This window comes from Astatotilapia calliptera, chromosome 6, assembly GCF_964374335.1.
Source record: "Astatotilapia calliptera chromosome 6, fAstCal68.1, whole genome shotgun sequence".
Lineage (NCBI taxonomy): Eukaryota > Metazoa > Chordata > Actinopteri > Cichliformes > Cichlidae > Astatotilapia > Astatotilapia calliptera.
The window spans coordinates 6,729,432-6,740,530 of record NC_137427.1 but is presented as its reverse complement, the minus strand read 5'-3'; the positions used below and the strand labels follow the sequence as shown (position 1 = coordinate 6,740,530).

Here is an 11,099-nt window from a genome sequence, read left to right as displayed (position 1 = left end):
ATATACATACGTCAAATCAAAACCACAATGACTTTTAACGCTGTTTAAAAGAACGTTGTCTTCGTCTTCATGGCAGGTACATCCTGTCACTGCCGGATGCTCGCTTGTCATCTTGACACCTCAGCAGCAGTTCTGCGACAAACTGCTCTTTTGCAACCTCAAGCAAAACATGATTAAACTTCCACCTATAAATGATTCTCTTTAACTAAGTGTGTGTGTGCGTCTATGTCGTCCTCAAATGCTCTCTCATCTCACCCGTTGCACTTCTGACCTTTTACCAGACCAGAGGCTCATCCTTATGTGTAATAACCTAACTGAAACTATATGTACTATGTTGAATAAATGTTTTAATCAAGAACCTCTACTAAAAGCTTAATAAAAGAATATAAAAGTATAACAGACAATTTGAATAACCTAGTAATTCAAATAGCCTCGTCTAACCTGCTCCTCAGAATAACTTAGACTCTGCTTTCACTTCTGCAAACTCTCTGCAACTTCCTGTCAACTGCAACTTAGTCTTTCTGAAAGACACACACACTGTTTAAACCTCTGAATGCAATATCAATGCTGCAGATTATATTATTAATGCAATGGTAATGATGATGATTATTTAACAATAGCAGTAAAATAATTTCCCTGCTCCACACAAACCATCTGAACGATTCTTTGAAGAAAAGTATATATGTTGATGTTACGGCCCTAGCAGGGCCTCCTCCTGAAGGTGCCTGTGTGGGCGTGTCCCACCACCTCTTCTGCCTGAGGTGCCACCTTTCCCTGTTACACAGCTGACTCACATCAGTAATTAAAAGTATTTAAGCCCAGGGAAAGGTGAGCTCTGGGCCAGAGAGCCAGTAGTGTGGTTACAGCTTGTGAGCTGAGTGGTTGTTGTGTTTGCAGCTAGTGAGCTGTGTTTTTGGTGGTTTTCAGCTAGTGAGCTGCTCTTTCTTTTTGGCTTACATTTTACTTTATTGACCAACGCCTGAGTTTTGTTTGTTTTCTTAAATGGTGATAGCGGCTTGTCCGTCTCTTTTAGTTAGTATAAATTGAAACTTTAATAAAACTCTTTAATTTAACCCTTTTGCCTCCTTGACTCCTTTTTCTGACCCGGTCACTTTTGTTACTTCCCCCTCCCCGCCTAGACCCCTCAGGGGAAGGTAACAGTTGATATGACACACAAGGTCAACACAACACAAGAATATATGTTAATAATATGTTTCCAATGAGGATCAAATGTTTTCATTATGGTATTCAGCAGACACTTGAAAGTAAATTGAAAATTTTGACAAGTACAAGTTGTTTGTAGTGTAGCTCAGTTGGGATATCAAAGTATGAGAAAAATTAGAGCAATCAAAAAGAAAAACAAGAAACGAATAGTTTGCTTTGCAATTGCAAATGAAACTTTAAGTGAAGTATATGCCTTTTGATATCAGAGATCACAGTGGCTCTGTTTTCAAAAGAGGTTTGCACTCACATACTGGAGTACAGATTTAGAAAACCCTCCAACAAAAATGAATTCTCTTCATCTAATTTTCATTCTCTATGCTAATGTCTTCACAATATTCCTCTAAAACAGAACAATTTTGTATAAGATCTCTGAACATGTTTTCATTTCTAAAAATCCAAACAAACTTTATTGGCTCACATGTAATTCATTGACAAATTGGAGGGTTTATTTATTTATTTTTTTAAAAGAGATGATTCTTGCAAATTACCTTATTTTTATGCTGTAATAGTGACAAGAGAGATGTTAAGACTGTTCTGCTTGACCATCTATCACACAGTATCTGGTAAAAGAAAAAAGATGACTGGGAGAGAACCAGTGTGCCCACTACCTACCATCCTGCCAAATGCCATTTTCAAACAGCTAAGAAGTCTGAATATTGCTGCGTCTTGTACAGAAATGCATATGATTACTTGATGAACCACAGCGTGAGAGAGATGCACGATGACAGAAAAATGAAGGAAGAAATAGAGAGCACAGGAGGAGAGGTCGGAAAAGGAGGAGGGGTAAATGGAAACGTCGCAGAGGCACAATGGAACTATATAAATCTAAGCAAGTGCATTTGATCATTGGCATTTGACAGAAACGGGGATGGAAGAATGTGGCCAAGGGAGGGGAATGCGGCAGTGAAGAAGTGTAATACCATGATGTGACTAGCTACAGACGTTTTGTGATTTTGTGCACGTCCAAAGTGCTGGCTCTTTGTCATGCCAAAGTACAGGAGTGGCAAGGGTATAGCACCGTGATATTTCGGGCCCGCTGCGGTGACACATGTAGTGGCTTCAGGCCATGCAGGTTTAGTTAGAGTCTGACTCATGGTCATGATGTAGTGCCTTATGCAGTGATAGCTTTGAGACATATGAGCTGGTATTTCCAGTGCCAGGCAGAGGCTGCCATTTCCTTGGCTGGATTAAAAAATATTCCCAAAGGAGAACTCCGGATTGATTGTCTTCTTAGGTTAGGAGCGGGCCTAAGCCGGTGCTTTCACGCCAATATCTAACATGTAGCGTGATAAGGAATACAACTTGGAGAACATATTAGATTGATTTATTTATTATTTGTTCTGGCTATTAACGCACCACACTGGCCTAGGTCTACATGTAACCAAGATCAGCAATAGCAACAGGAACATCAGACTTTAAACAGGTAAACTCTATTTTAAATCAGAACACAGACCCAACACTTAGTGCTTTTAATTAATGCTTACCACCACAGTAGCCTTCTAACTATTTAATTTAGAATTTTATGTGCATGAAGTTTGTGAACTCTCCCATCACAATCTAGCAAAACTAATGTGCCCGCTGTAATTTTCGTTTTGTTTTTGAGAAATCACTCATAACCACTTTGTCTGTTTTTTCATATTTGTCCACTAATATGTTTCAGATCATCAAACAAATGTTAATGTTCAATAAAGATTATCAAAGTGAATACAATATGGAGTTTTTAAGTGATAATTTTAAAAATGAAAGGCAAAAAAGAGTAGCTAAACTTATCTGACCCTATTTAATTGTCCCCTAAACCTGATAACTAGTTGTGCCACCCTTGGAGCAAGAACTCCATTTGCGGGTGAGTGGCAATGAATCTTTCACATCACTACAGAGGATTTTCAATCCACTCTTCTTCAGAATTGTTTTAATTCAACTACACTGTGGAGCTTTAGAGCATGAACATCATTTTCAAGGTCATGCCAAAGCGTCTCAATCTAATTTAAGTCCAGACTTCCATTCAGAGGTGGACTGGTGTGTTTCAATTCATTGTCCTGGTACATAACCCAAGTGCACTTGAGCTTCAGGACATGAACTGATAGTTGGACAATCTCATTTAGGATTTTCTGGAAGAGATCAGATTCCATAGTTCCACCAATTATCACAAGTCATCCAGGTCCTGAAGCAGCAAAGCAGCCATAGAACATCACACTACCACAATCATGTTTGACTGTACACGGTTCTTTTTTATAAAATGGTGTTACTTTTACACAAGATTTCATGGGACACAAATCATATAAAAAGTTCAAATCACTTTTATTTTCACGTCACATGTGCACGTACATGCGAGTGAAATTCTTGTATGTGAGCTTCACAAGCAACAGTTGTGCAAAAATACAATAACATAAAACAAGCAAAATATAAGAATAGCTAAATCTGAGAGTAATAAATATATGTACAATATAAGAGTGTATGCATTACTGGATGTGTATACTAAATGTTTTTCTACGTGTGTGTGTGTGTGTGTGTGTGTGTGTGTATACATATTTTAGAAATTAAATAGAGTCAACAATAAATAAAAATATATAAAATATACAGTGGTTGGTAGTTGGACATGTGCAAAACAGTGGCATTTATATACAGTGTGGAGTGCATAATGTTGAAGTTCCAGTAGTAAGGGTGAGGTGTCTATGAAGTGTTCAGCAGTCTGATGGCCTGGTGGAAAAAGCTGTCTCTCAGTCTGCTGGTACGAGACTGGATACTGCAGAACCTCCTTCCTGATGGAAGTAGCCTGAACAGTTTATGGCTGGGGTGACTGGAGTCCTTGATGATCCTTCCCGCTTTCCTCAGGCACCGCTTCCTGTATATGTCCTGGAGGGAAGGAAGCTCACCTCCAATTATCCATTCAGAACACCGCACTACTCTCTGGAGAGCTTTGCGGTTGTAAGCGGTGCTGTTGCCGTACCAGGTGGTGATGCATCCAGTGAGGATGCTCTCAATGGCACAGCAATAGAAGGTCCTGAGGATGCGGGGGCTCATGCAAAATCTTTTCAGTCTCCTGAGAAAGAAGAGGTGCTGCTGCGCCTTCTTCACTGTTTTGTTTATGTGTACTGACCACGTAAGATCCTCAGCCAGATGTACACCAAGGAACCGGAAGCTGCTCACTCTCTCCACAGCAGCGCCGTTGATGGTGATGGGGGTGTGTACTTCTCTGCACCTCCGGAAGTCCACTATTAACTCCTTTGTCTTTGCGACGTTGAGGGTGAGATGGTTGTCTTGACACCAGTGGGTCAGGGTGCTGACCTCCTCCCTGTAGGCCGTCTCATCACCGTTGGTGATAAGACCCACCACTGTAGTGTCGTCCGCAAACTTCACAATGATGTTGGAGTTGTTAGTGGCCGTGCAGTCGTAGGTGTAGAGTGAGTACAGGAGAGGGCTCAATACACACCCCTGTGGAGCACCAGTGTTCAGTGTGATGGGGGATGAGGTGATGCTGCCCAGTCTGACCACTTGGTGTCTGTCAGACAGGAAGCTAAGGATCCAGCTCCAGAAGGAGCTGCTCAGTCCTAGATCCTGCAATTTCCTGTCCAGCTTTGAGGGAAAAATGGTGTTGAATGCTGAGCTGTAATCTACAAACCGCATTCTCACATACGTGTTTCTCTTCTCCAGCTGTGACAGGGCAGTATGTAGTGTCAGGGCTATGGCATCATCAGTGTTGTGGCGGTATGCAAATTGTAGAGGGTCCAGTGAGTCGGGTAGTGAAGAGAAAACGAAGTCCCTGACCAGCTTCTCGAAGCATTTGCTCACGATGGGGGTCAGGGCTACAGGTTCGTTCAATGAGGAGATGGTGGCGGATTTGGGTACAGGGACAATGGTGGCTTTTTTGAAGCAGGCTGGGACTACAGACAGAGAGAGGGAAAGGTTGAAGATGTGTGTAAACACTCCAGCCAGCTGATCCGTGCATGACTTGAGGACGCGGCCGGGAATCCCGTCCGGACCAGTAGCTTTGCACGCGTTCACTTTCCTGAAGCACTTCCGCACATCCTCCTCAGACACAGTGTGCGCACCACGGATGACGTCAGTGTGCACACTGTCTGGTCTCATGGTGTTCGCTGTGTCGAATCTAGGGTAGAATACGTTTAGATCCTCACATAGAGAGGCCGTGGTCTGCGGTGTGCTGGTTTTCCCTCTAAAGTCTGCGATTGTGTTTAGTCCGAGGGTTGTCAAACTGTTGCTCCACCCTGTCCCTGTACTCACGTTTTATTTTATTTTCACTTGCTACACACGGGACAGACATGACTGGGGAAAGAAAAGGGGGAAAGAAAAGCAGCGGGGAAGAGGAACGGTGATAAAGGGCAAAAAACAAAAACCAACAAAACAAACAGACAAAAAATACATATATCAATCACCTGGATCACCTGTTGAGAAAGAAAAAAGAGAAAACAAGCAACAACAAAAAAATGAGAGCAATATAACGTTCATTCTCTGAAATGTCATTGTCTAATTTTTCAGTAGCTGCCATCTGTTGTCACATTCAACATTCACAAATAGCTTGTAATGTGCGTTGGGTGCTCTTAGTAATGCTGACTGATAAAAGTGAGAAGTAAAAGATGATGCAGGTTCTTTGGGTGACACAGGTGGTGAGAATGAGATGTGCTCCTGGCAAAGCTGTCTGTGCAGAAGCCGGGCTGAAATTTCATTGTTCTTCTAAAACAAACAAACACGGACGCACACACGCACGCACAGACATACACTCTCACACACTCTCTCTCTCTCGCTCTCTCTCTCGCTCTCTCTCTCTCACACACACACACACACACACACACACCTTTGTGCATGCCAATTTAGATACAATGTACGGATGTCCTCTACATTTCATCATCAAAGCTCTATCAGGCTGTGCAGGGTCTGAAGGGGAGAATATGAACCGGATAAAACAAATCGTTTGATGTGTGAAAGACAGACACTCCAGCTCCAAAGTACTTAAGCTTCTCCTCCCAGTGGACTGACAAGGGAGGAGGGTAGAAGCGAGAAATGAGTGCTCCTCTCTTTTATTCCCTCCCCTCTTCCGTTCATCATGAGGAGTTTCCAAAGCATTGCGTCATTGTTTATGCAAGGTCCCAATGTCAGCACAAGCGATGTCAATTAAATAAATAAAGTCAATATTGACAGGCATTTCAAAGGCATGGTAGAGCTGTGAGAGAATGAAACACAGACTGAGCAGGAGTTTCTAAGAGAATGAATTGAGCAAACATGAAATCTGATGAGAGAGTAAGTGTACACTTGAGCATTTGTGTGTGTTGAATCATGGTGGGATGAGGTGCAAATTGTATGATGTTTCATGTCTGCCACTGCTTTGATATCAGTTCAACATCACAAAATGTGTCTTAGTTTTTATTTTCCATCTTTTTCAAGTTACTTTATAAATCTTTTGATATGCTCTGCCATATTATCTGCTGTGAAAATCACCCATTGCAACCAAATTCATCCTCTTGTTGAAATATAGATTTCCATGGTCATTATTCACTATCTTATAAAGTGTAACAGATGGCAGATCCAGTTTCTTTGTAGATATTAAAATATTCATCAAGCTGCCATTAATTCTTTGATTGTCTGGCTTGACAAAGGCCTTTTAACTTTGGTTAATTTCCCTTCAAAGCAGTAGGAGAGTCTCAATGAGTTATGACCATGAATACAGCTCTTTTCCTAAGTCTTTTAAGATGAAAGGCACCCTTTGCTCCAGTGTCAAATGCACCTGACCCTTTTTGCAGAAAGGCTTTTTAATATTAAATTGAATTTTTTTTTGCAGATGATCTGGATTTAAATATTCAAATGTAAAGGGTATAAACATATTTATTTGATGATCACAAAATGATTTGAAACACTGATCAACACCCACATCAAGGCTTTTGCCTTATTCAGTTTTACAAACTGAATTGCAGTTAGCATTTTACTCACCCAGATATGCCAAGACTTACCATGAATCCAATTATCAGGGTGTCAAGAACTGAGGTTTTGTCAAAGAAACTAGTATCACTGGAGGTGGGAAGTAATGAAGTACCAACTTTGTACTGTTCAGTATAATGACAATATAAACAGTTTACTGTCAGTGGGATGGAAATTAGCTAAGATAGCTTATGAAACATCTGCTTACATCTTCTTGAAATCAGTTGCGTAAATCCACAAGGACCAGTAAACCTCAGCAGCAGCAGGGGTCAGCTGATCACAGTCTGTGCATTAAGAAAATGTACTGGAGCTCAAAATGGAAGTTATTGTTGAGATTCTTTTGCCCATGTTTTGCCACTAAACTGATTTTAGGGTTTCCCCACCTGGTGAATCTCACTTTAACCCCTGATTGTATTCATTTTCATGTTTAGGTGTAGAGGCAAAGCCATCTTCTATAATATATGCAACAGAAAGAAGAGCTATTTGTTTCCTTATTGTATGCTCATGTTCTACATAACTAATTCAAGCTGAGTACATTCATTAAAATTCAAATTTAGACTGAAATAAAGTTTGTATGTTGTATATACTAATATAATTGATTATAATTTTATTACATTAATATAGCATGAGTTTCACAAAAATAGCTACTTTCGAACTTTCTTACTTTGAGTACATTTCAGAGCCGTTACGTTTGAACTTTTACTTGAGTAAAGAAGTTGACTGAGTACGTCAACATTTACTGGAGTATTTTCTAACACTTCCTGTAGGCCCACCTGTAGGCAGGAGGCGCCATAGGGGTTGGGTGCAATGTGTGTCTGGCGGCAGCCAGGAGCAGAGGCGGACCAATCCCCGGCTGCCAAGACTGACAAGTGGGACATGGAACGTCACCTCTGTGGTGAGGAAGGAGCCCGAGTTAGTCCGTGAGGTTGAGAGGTACTGGCTAGATATAGTTGGGCTCACCTCAACGCATGGCTTGGGCTGTGGAACCAGTCTTAGGGGGAGATGGTGGACTTGGGTGGGTATCCTAGCATACCCTCGGCTTGATGCCCGTACCTTGGGGTTTTTCCCTGTGGATGCGAGGGTTTGTTCCCTGCACCTTTGGTTCGGGAAACAGGTCCTGACTGTTGTCTGGTCTTATGCACCAAATGAGGGTTTGCCTTCTTGGAGTCCCTGGGCAGGGTGTCCACCTGGGGACTCTGTTGTCCTACTGGGTGACTTCAATGCTCATGTGGGCAATGACTGTGAGACCTGGAGGGGCGTGATTGGGAGGTAATGCCTCCCGGATCTGAACCCGAGCGGTGTTTTGTTATTGGGCTTCTGTGCAAATCACAGTTTGTCATAACAAGCACCATGTTTGAACATAGGGGTGTCCAGAAGTGCACGTGGCACCAGGACACCCGAGGTTGCAGGTGGATGACTGATTTTGTAATCGTATCACAAGACAGGAGGCCATAAGCTCTGGAAACAGGTGTTTGTGGTGGGTACCTAAACTTTTAGTGAGGGTGCGCTGGGAATGCCTGGCGTGCAGACAAAAACATTCTAACTCAACAAACACAGTTTGTTGCAGGAAAAGGCTGAACATTATGAAAATTAAGTGTCTCTCACACATTCTTAATTTTAAGACTTAAAATGTATGTACACTTATATAAATGGCAAAACAGGCCATGATGATCTGGGATGTAACTGTGTAAACTAAGAGATTAATCTTAGTTGTTCAACAAATAGTGATTCTTGTCATTAATTAACTGTTTTATATATGTAAGGCTCTATAAACCTGCTTCATCATTGTCTCCTTGATGTCAAATCTTGAACTTCAAGCTTGAGCAGTTACTTAAGCAATCACCTGGAATTCATGAAGGCTTTATGGATTGATATCTGAAAATGCTAAGGGAGAAGGGCAGGTACATGGATGATCCATTTTATAATCTGTTGTGTTCCACAGTGTCATAATGTGATAAAATAATGATGAATTATTACCTAGCTAATGGAATCAAAATTCCTAATTTGATTTCTAAATATAAAATGTTTTCTTTCCAAAACATACTGCCTGGACTAATGGATGGGCAAGTCGGAAAGGCAAAGTAAAGTGTTTACAGACCATTCAAGTTCTATACATAACTACATTTTTTTAAAATCAAAAAATCAACAGGAATCAATTCAGTTGCATGTTTGGGAAAATTTTAATAACAGTTTAATTTCTATTTTTTTGCCATACTTTTTATAATTTTGCCTCTATACAGAACCACAGTGGATTTCATAATTCCTCATTTTCAGAGGCTCAAAAGTAATCTGACTATTGACTAACTTGGTTTAGCTATGCATTTCTTGCTCATGTTTCAACAAATGGATGGCTGGTAGCATGTAGGGCCTAGCTCAGAGAGCCTTACTTGGATGCCTGCTCTGGGCAGGATTCAGTTAAAACAGGGAATTTCTAACAAACCTTTCACCAGCAAAGAGACCCCAGGCACTTCTAAAAGTAAAATAGAAAGAATAATAAGCATAGTTTATTTACAGGATAAACTGGATAGAGGTCAAGATCATTAGGTTAGTGTTGAACAAACTCATTGGACATTTGACCATTCCAGAGTGGAAGCCAGTGCCACTACACAATCAATTTAGCTAGCTTTGTGTCATGATAGAACAGTCTTCATATCAAAATATGTGTAAAAAATATCTTCTGCTAGGCACCAGGTATACAATATTTGTAAAACACTGTATGTTACATTGATTTGTTATAGGGTCAAAATAAATGCCCTGCACACCCCAAAATTCACTATAATATCAATTAACCCATTTTAGGAAAAATCATGAAATTTGAGATGTTGGTGTGTTATTTTAATAACATCATTTTTAAAATGCCAAGCAGTCAGAATGGTAAAAAAAACAAAACAAAAACAAAATTGACTGGTTCTTTTATATAGCGCTTTTTTACTCTACCTGAGTAGACAAAACACTTTATACAACTTTTCTTATTCATTATGGCATTGTACATTTTTCAATGTAAGTGCTTTCTATCTAACATTCACACATGTTCAACATATTCAACTCTGATGAACACACCAGAGAACAACTTGGGGTTAGTATCTTGCCCAAAGATATCTGACATTTGACTGGAGCAGCCAGAGATAAAACCACAAACCTTCCAATTAATAGAAGACCTGCTCTAACTTCTGAGCTACCGTCACCCCAACAAAATAGCAGAATCCTTAGTTATTCTGTTATTCAGTGAAGGAATAAAGAAGGAATGCACTGGCCAGCTCACCAAAAGGTGTAGAAAGTCATGGAAGACCTCTAACGTGGATGATCACAGGTGTCGTTTTAAGGACTTATTACTGGTTAAGTCTATGACCCACATGGTGCAAGGCCACTGCAGAAGCCTAGGTTCGATTTTGCCCAGGGCTATTTCCTGCATGTCTTTCTCATTAGTTGGTATCCCTTTCCTTTTTGCTTTACTGTCCTATTCAGTGTTAAAGCACAAAGAAAAAGAAAATGTCACGGTCTGGAGGGCAGACCGTGGGGGATGTAGGAGAAAGGACCCAAAACGCAGACTTAATGGAATGAACAGTGGGTTTATTTACAGTGAGGTAATTGTACACCACACATTAAATCTCCAAAAGTGCTCCCTCGACTCCCGTGACGTGTCTTCTCCCAAGTGCTGGTATCCCGTGCTCTCTGCCCCTGTGCCTTCACACACCCCGTGTGTCTTGCAGTCCTGTGTTCCGCTGTCCTCCTGGGGAAAAACACAGACACAGCCGTTATGGCACCAACTCCGGCAGGCATACACTTTAACAACACTAGAAACACTGACATGGAGTCTAACTCAACGATCCTGCGCCGGAGGAAGCTCCATCGCTCTGTTAAGTAGCTCCCCCGACGATCCTGATCAGAAGCAGGTGTGTGGTAAGCTAGGCGTGACCAGCAGCTGGCAGGGCCACACCCATCAGGCC

General features: G+C 41.2%; 1 long non-coding RNA gene across 1 annotated transcript; it reads right to left on the bottom strand.

The window, feature by feature from the left end:
- Positions 1-10,701: 10,701 nt before the first annotated feature.
- On the bottom strand, positions 10,702-11,099 carry LOC145429284 (uncharacterized). The gene is made up of 2 exons (XR_013909526.1): positions 10,961-11,099; positions 10,702-10,882 (listed from the first exon to the last, which is right to left on the bottom strand). It is a non-coding gene; the product is annotated as an uncharacterized LOC145429284 (long non-coding RNA).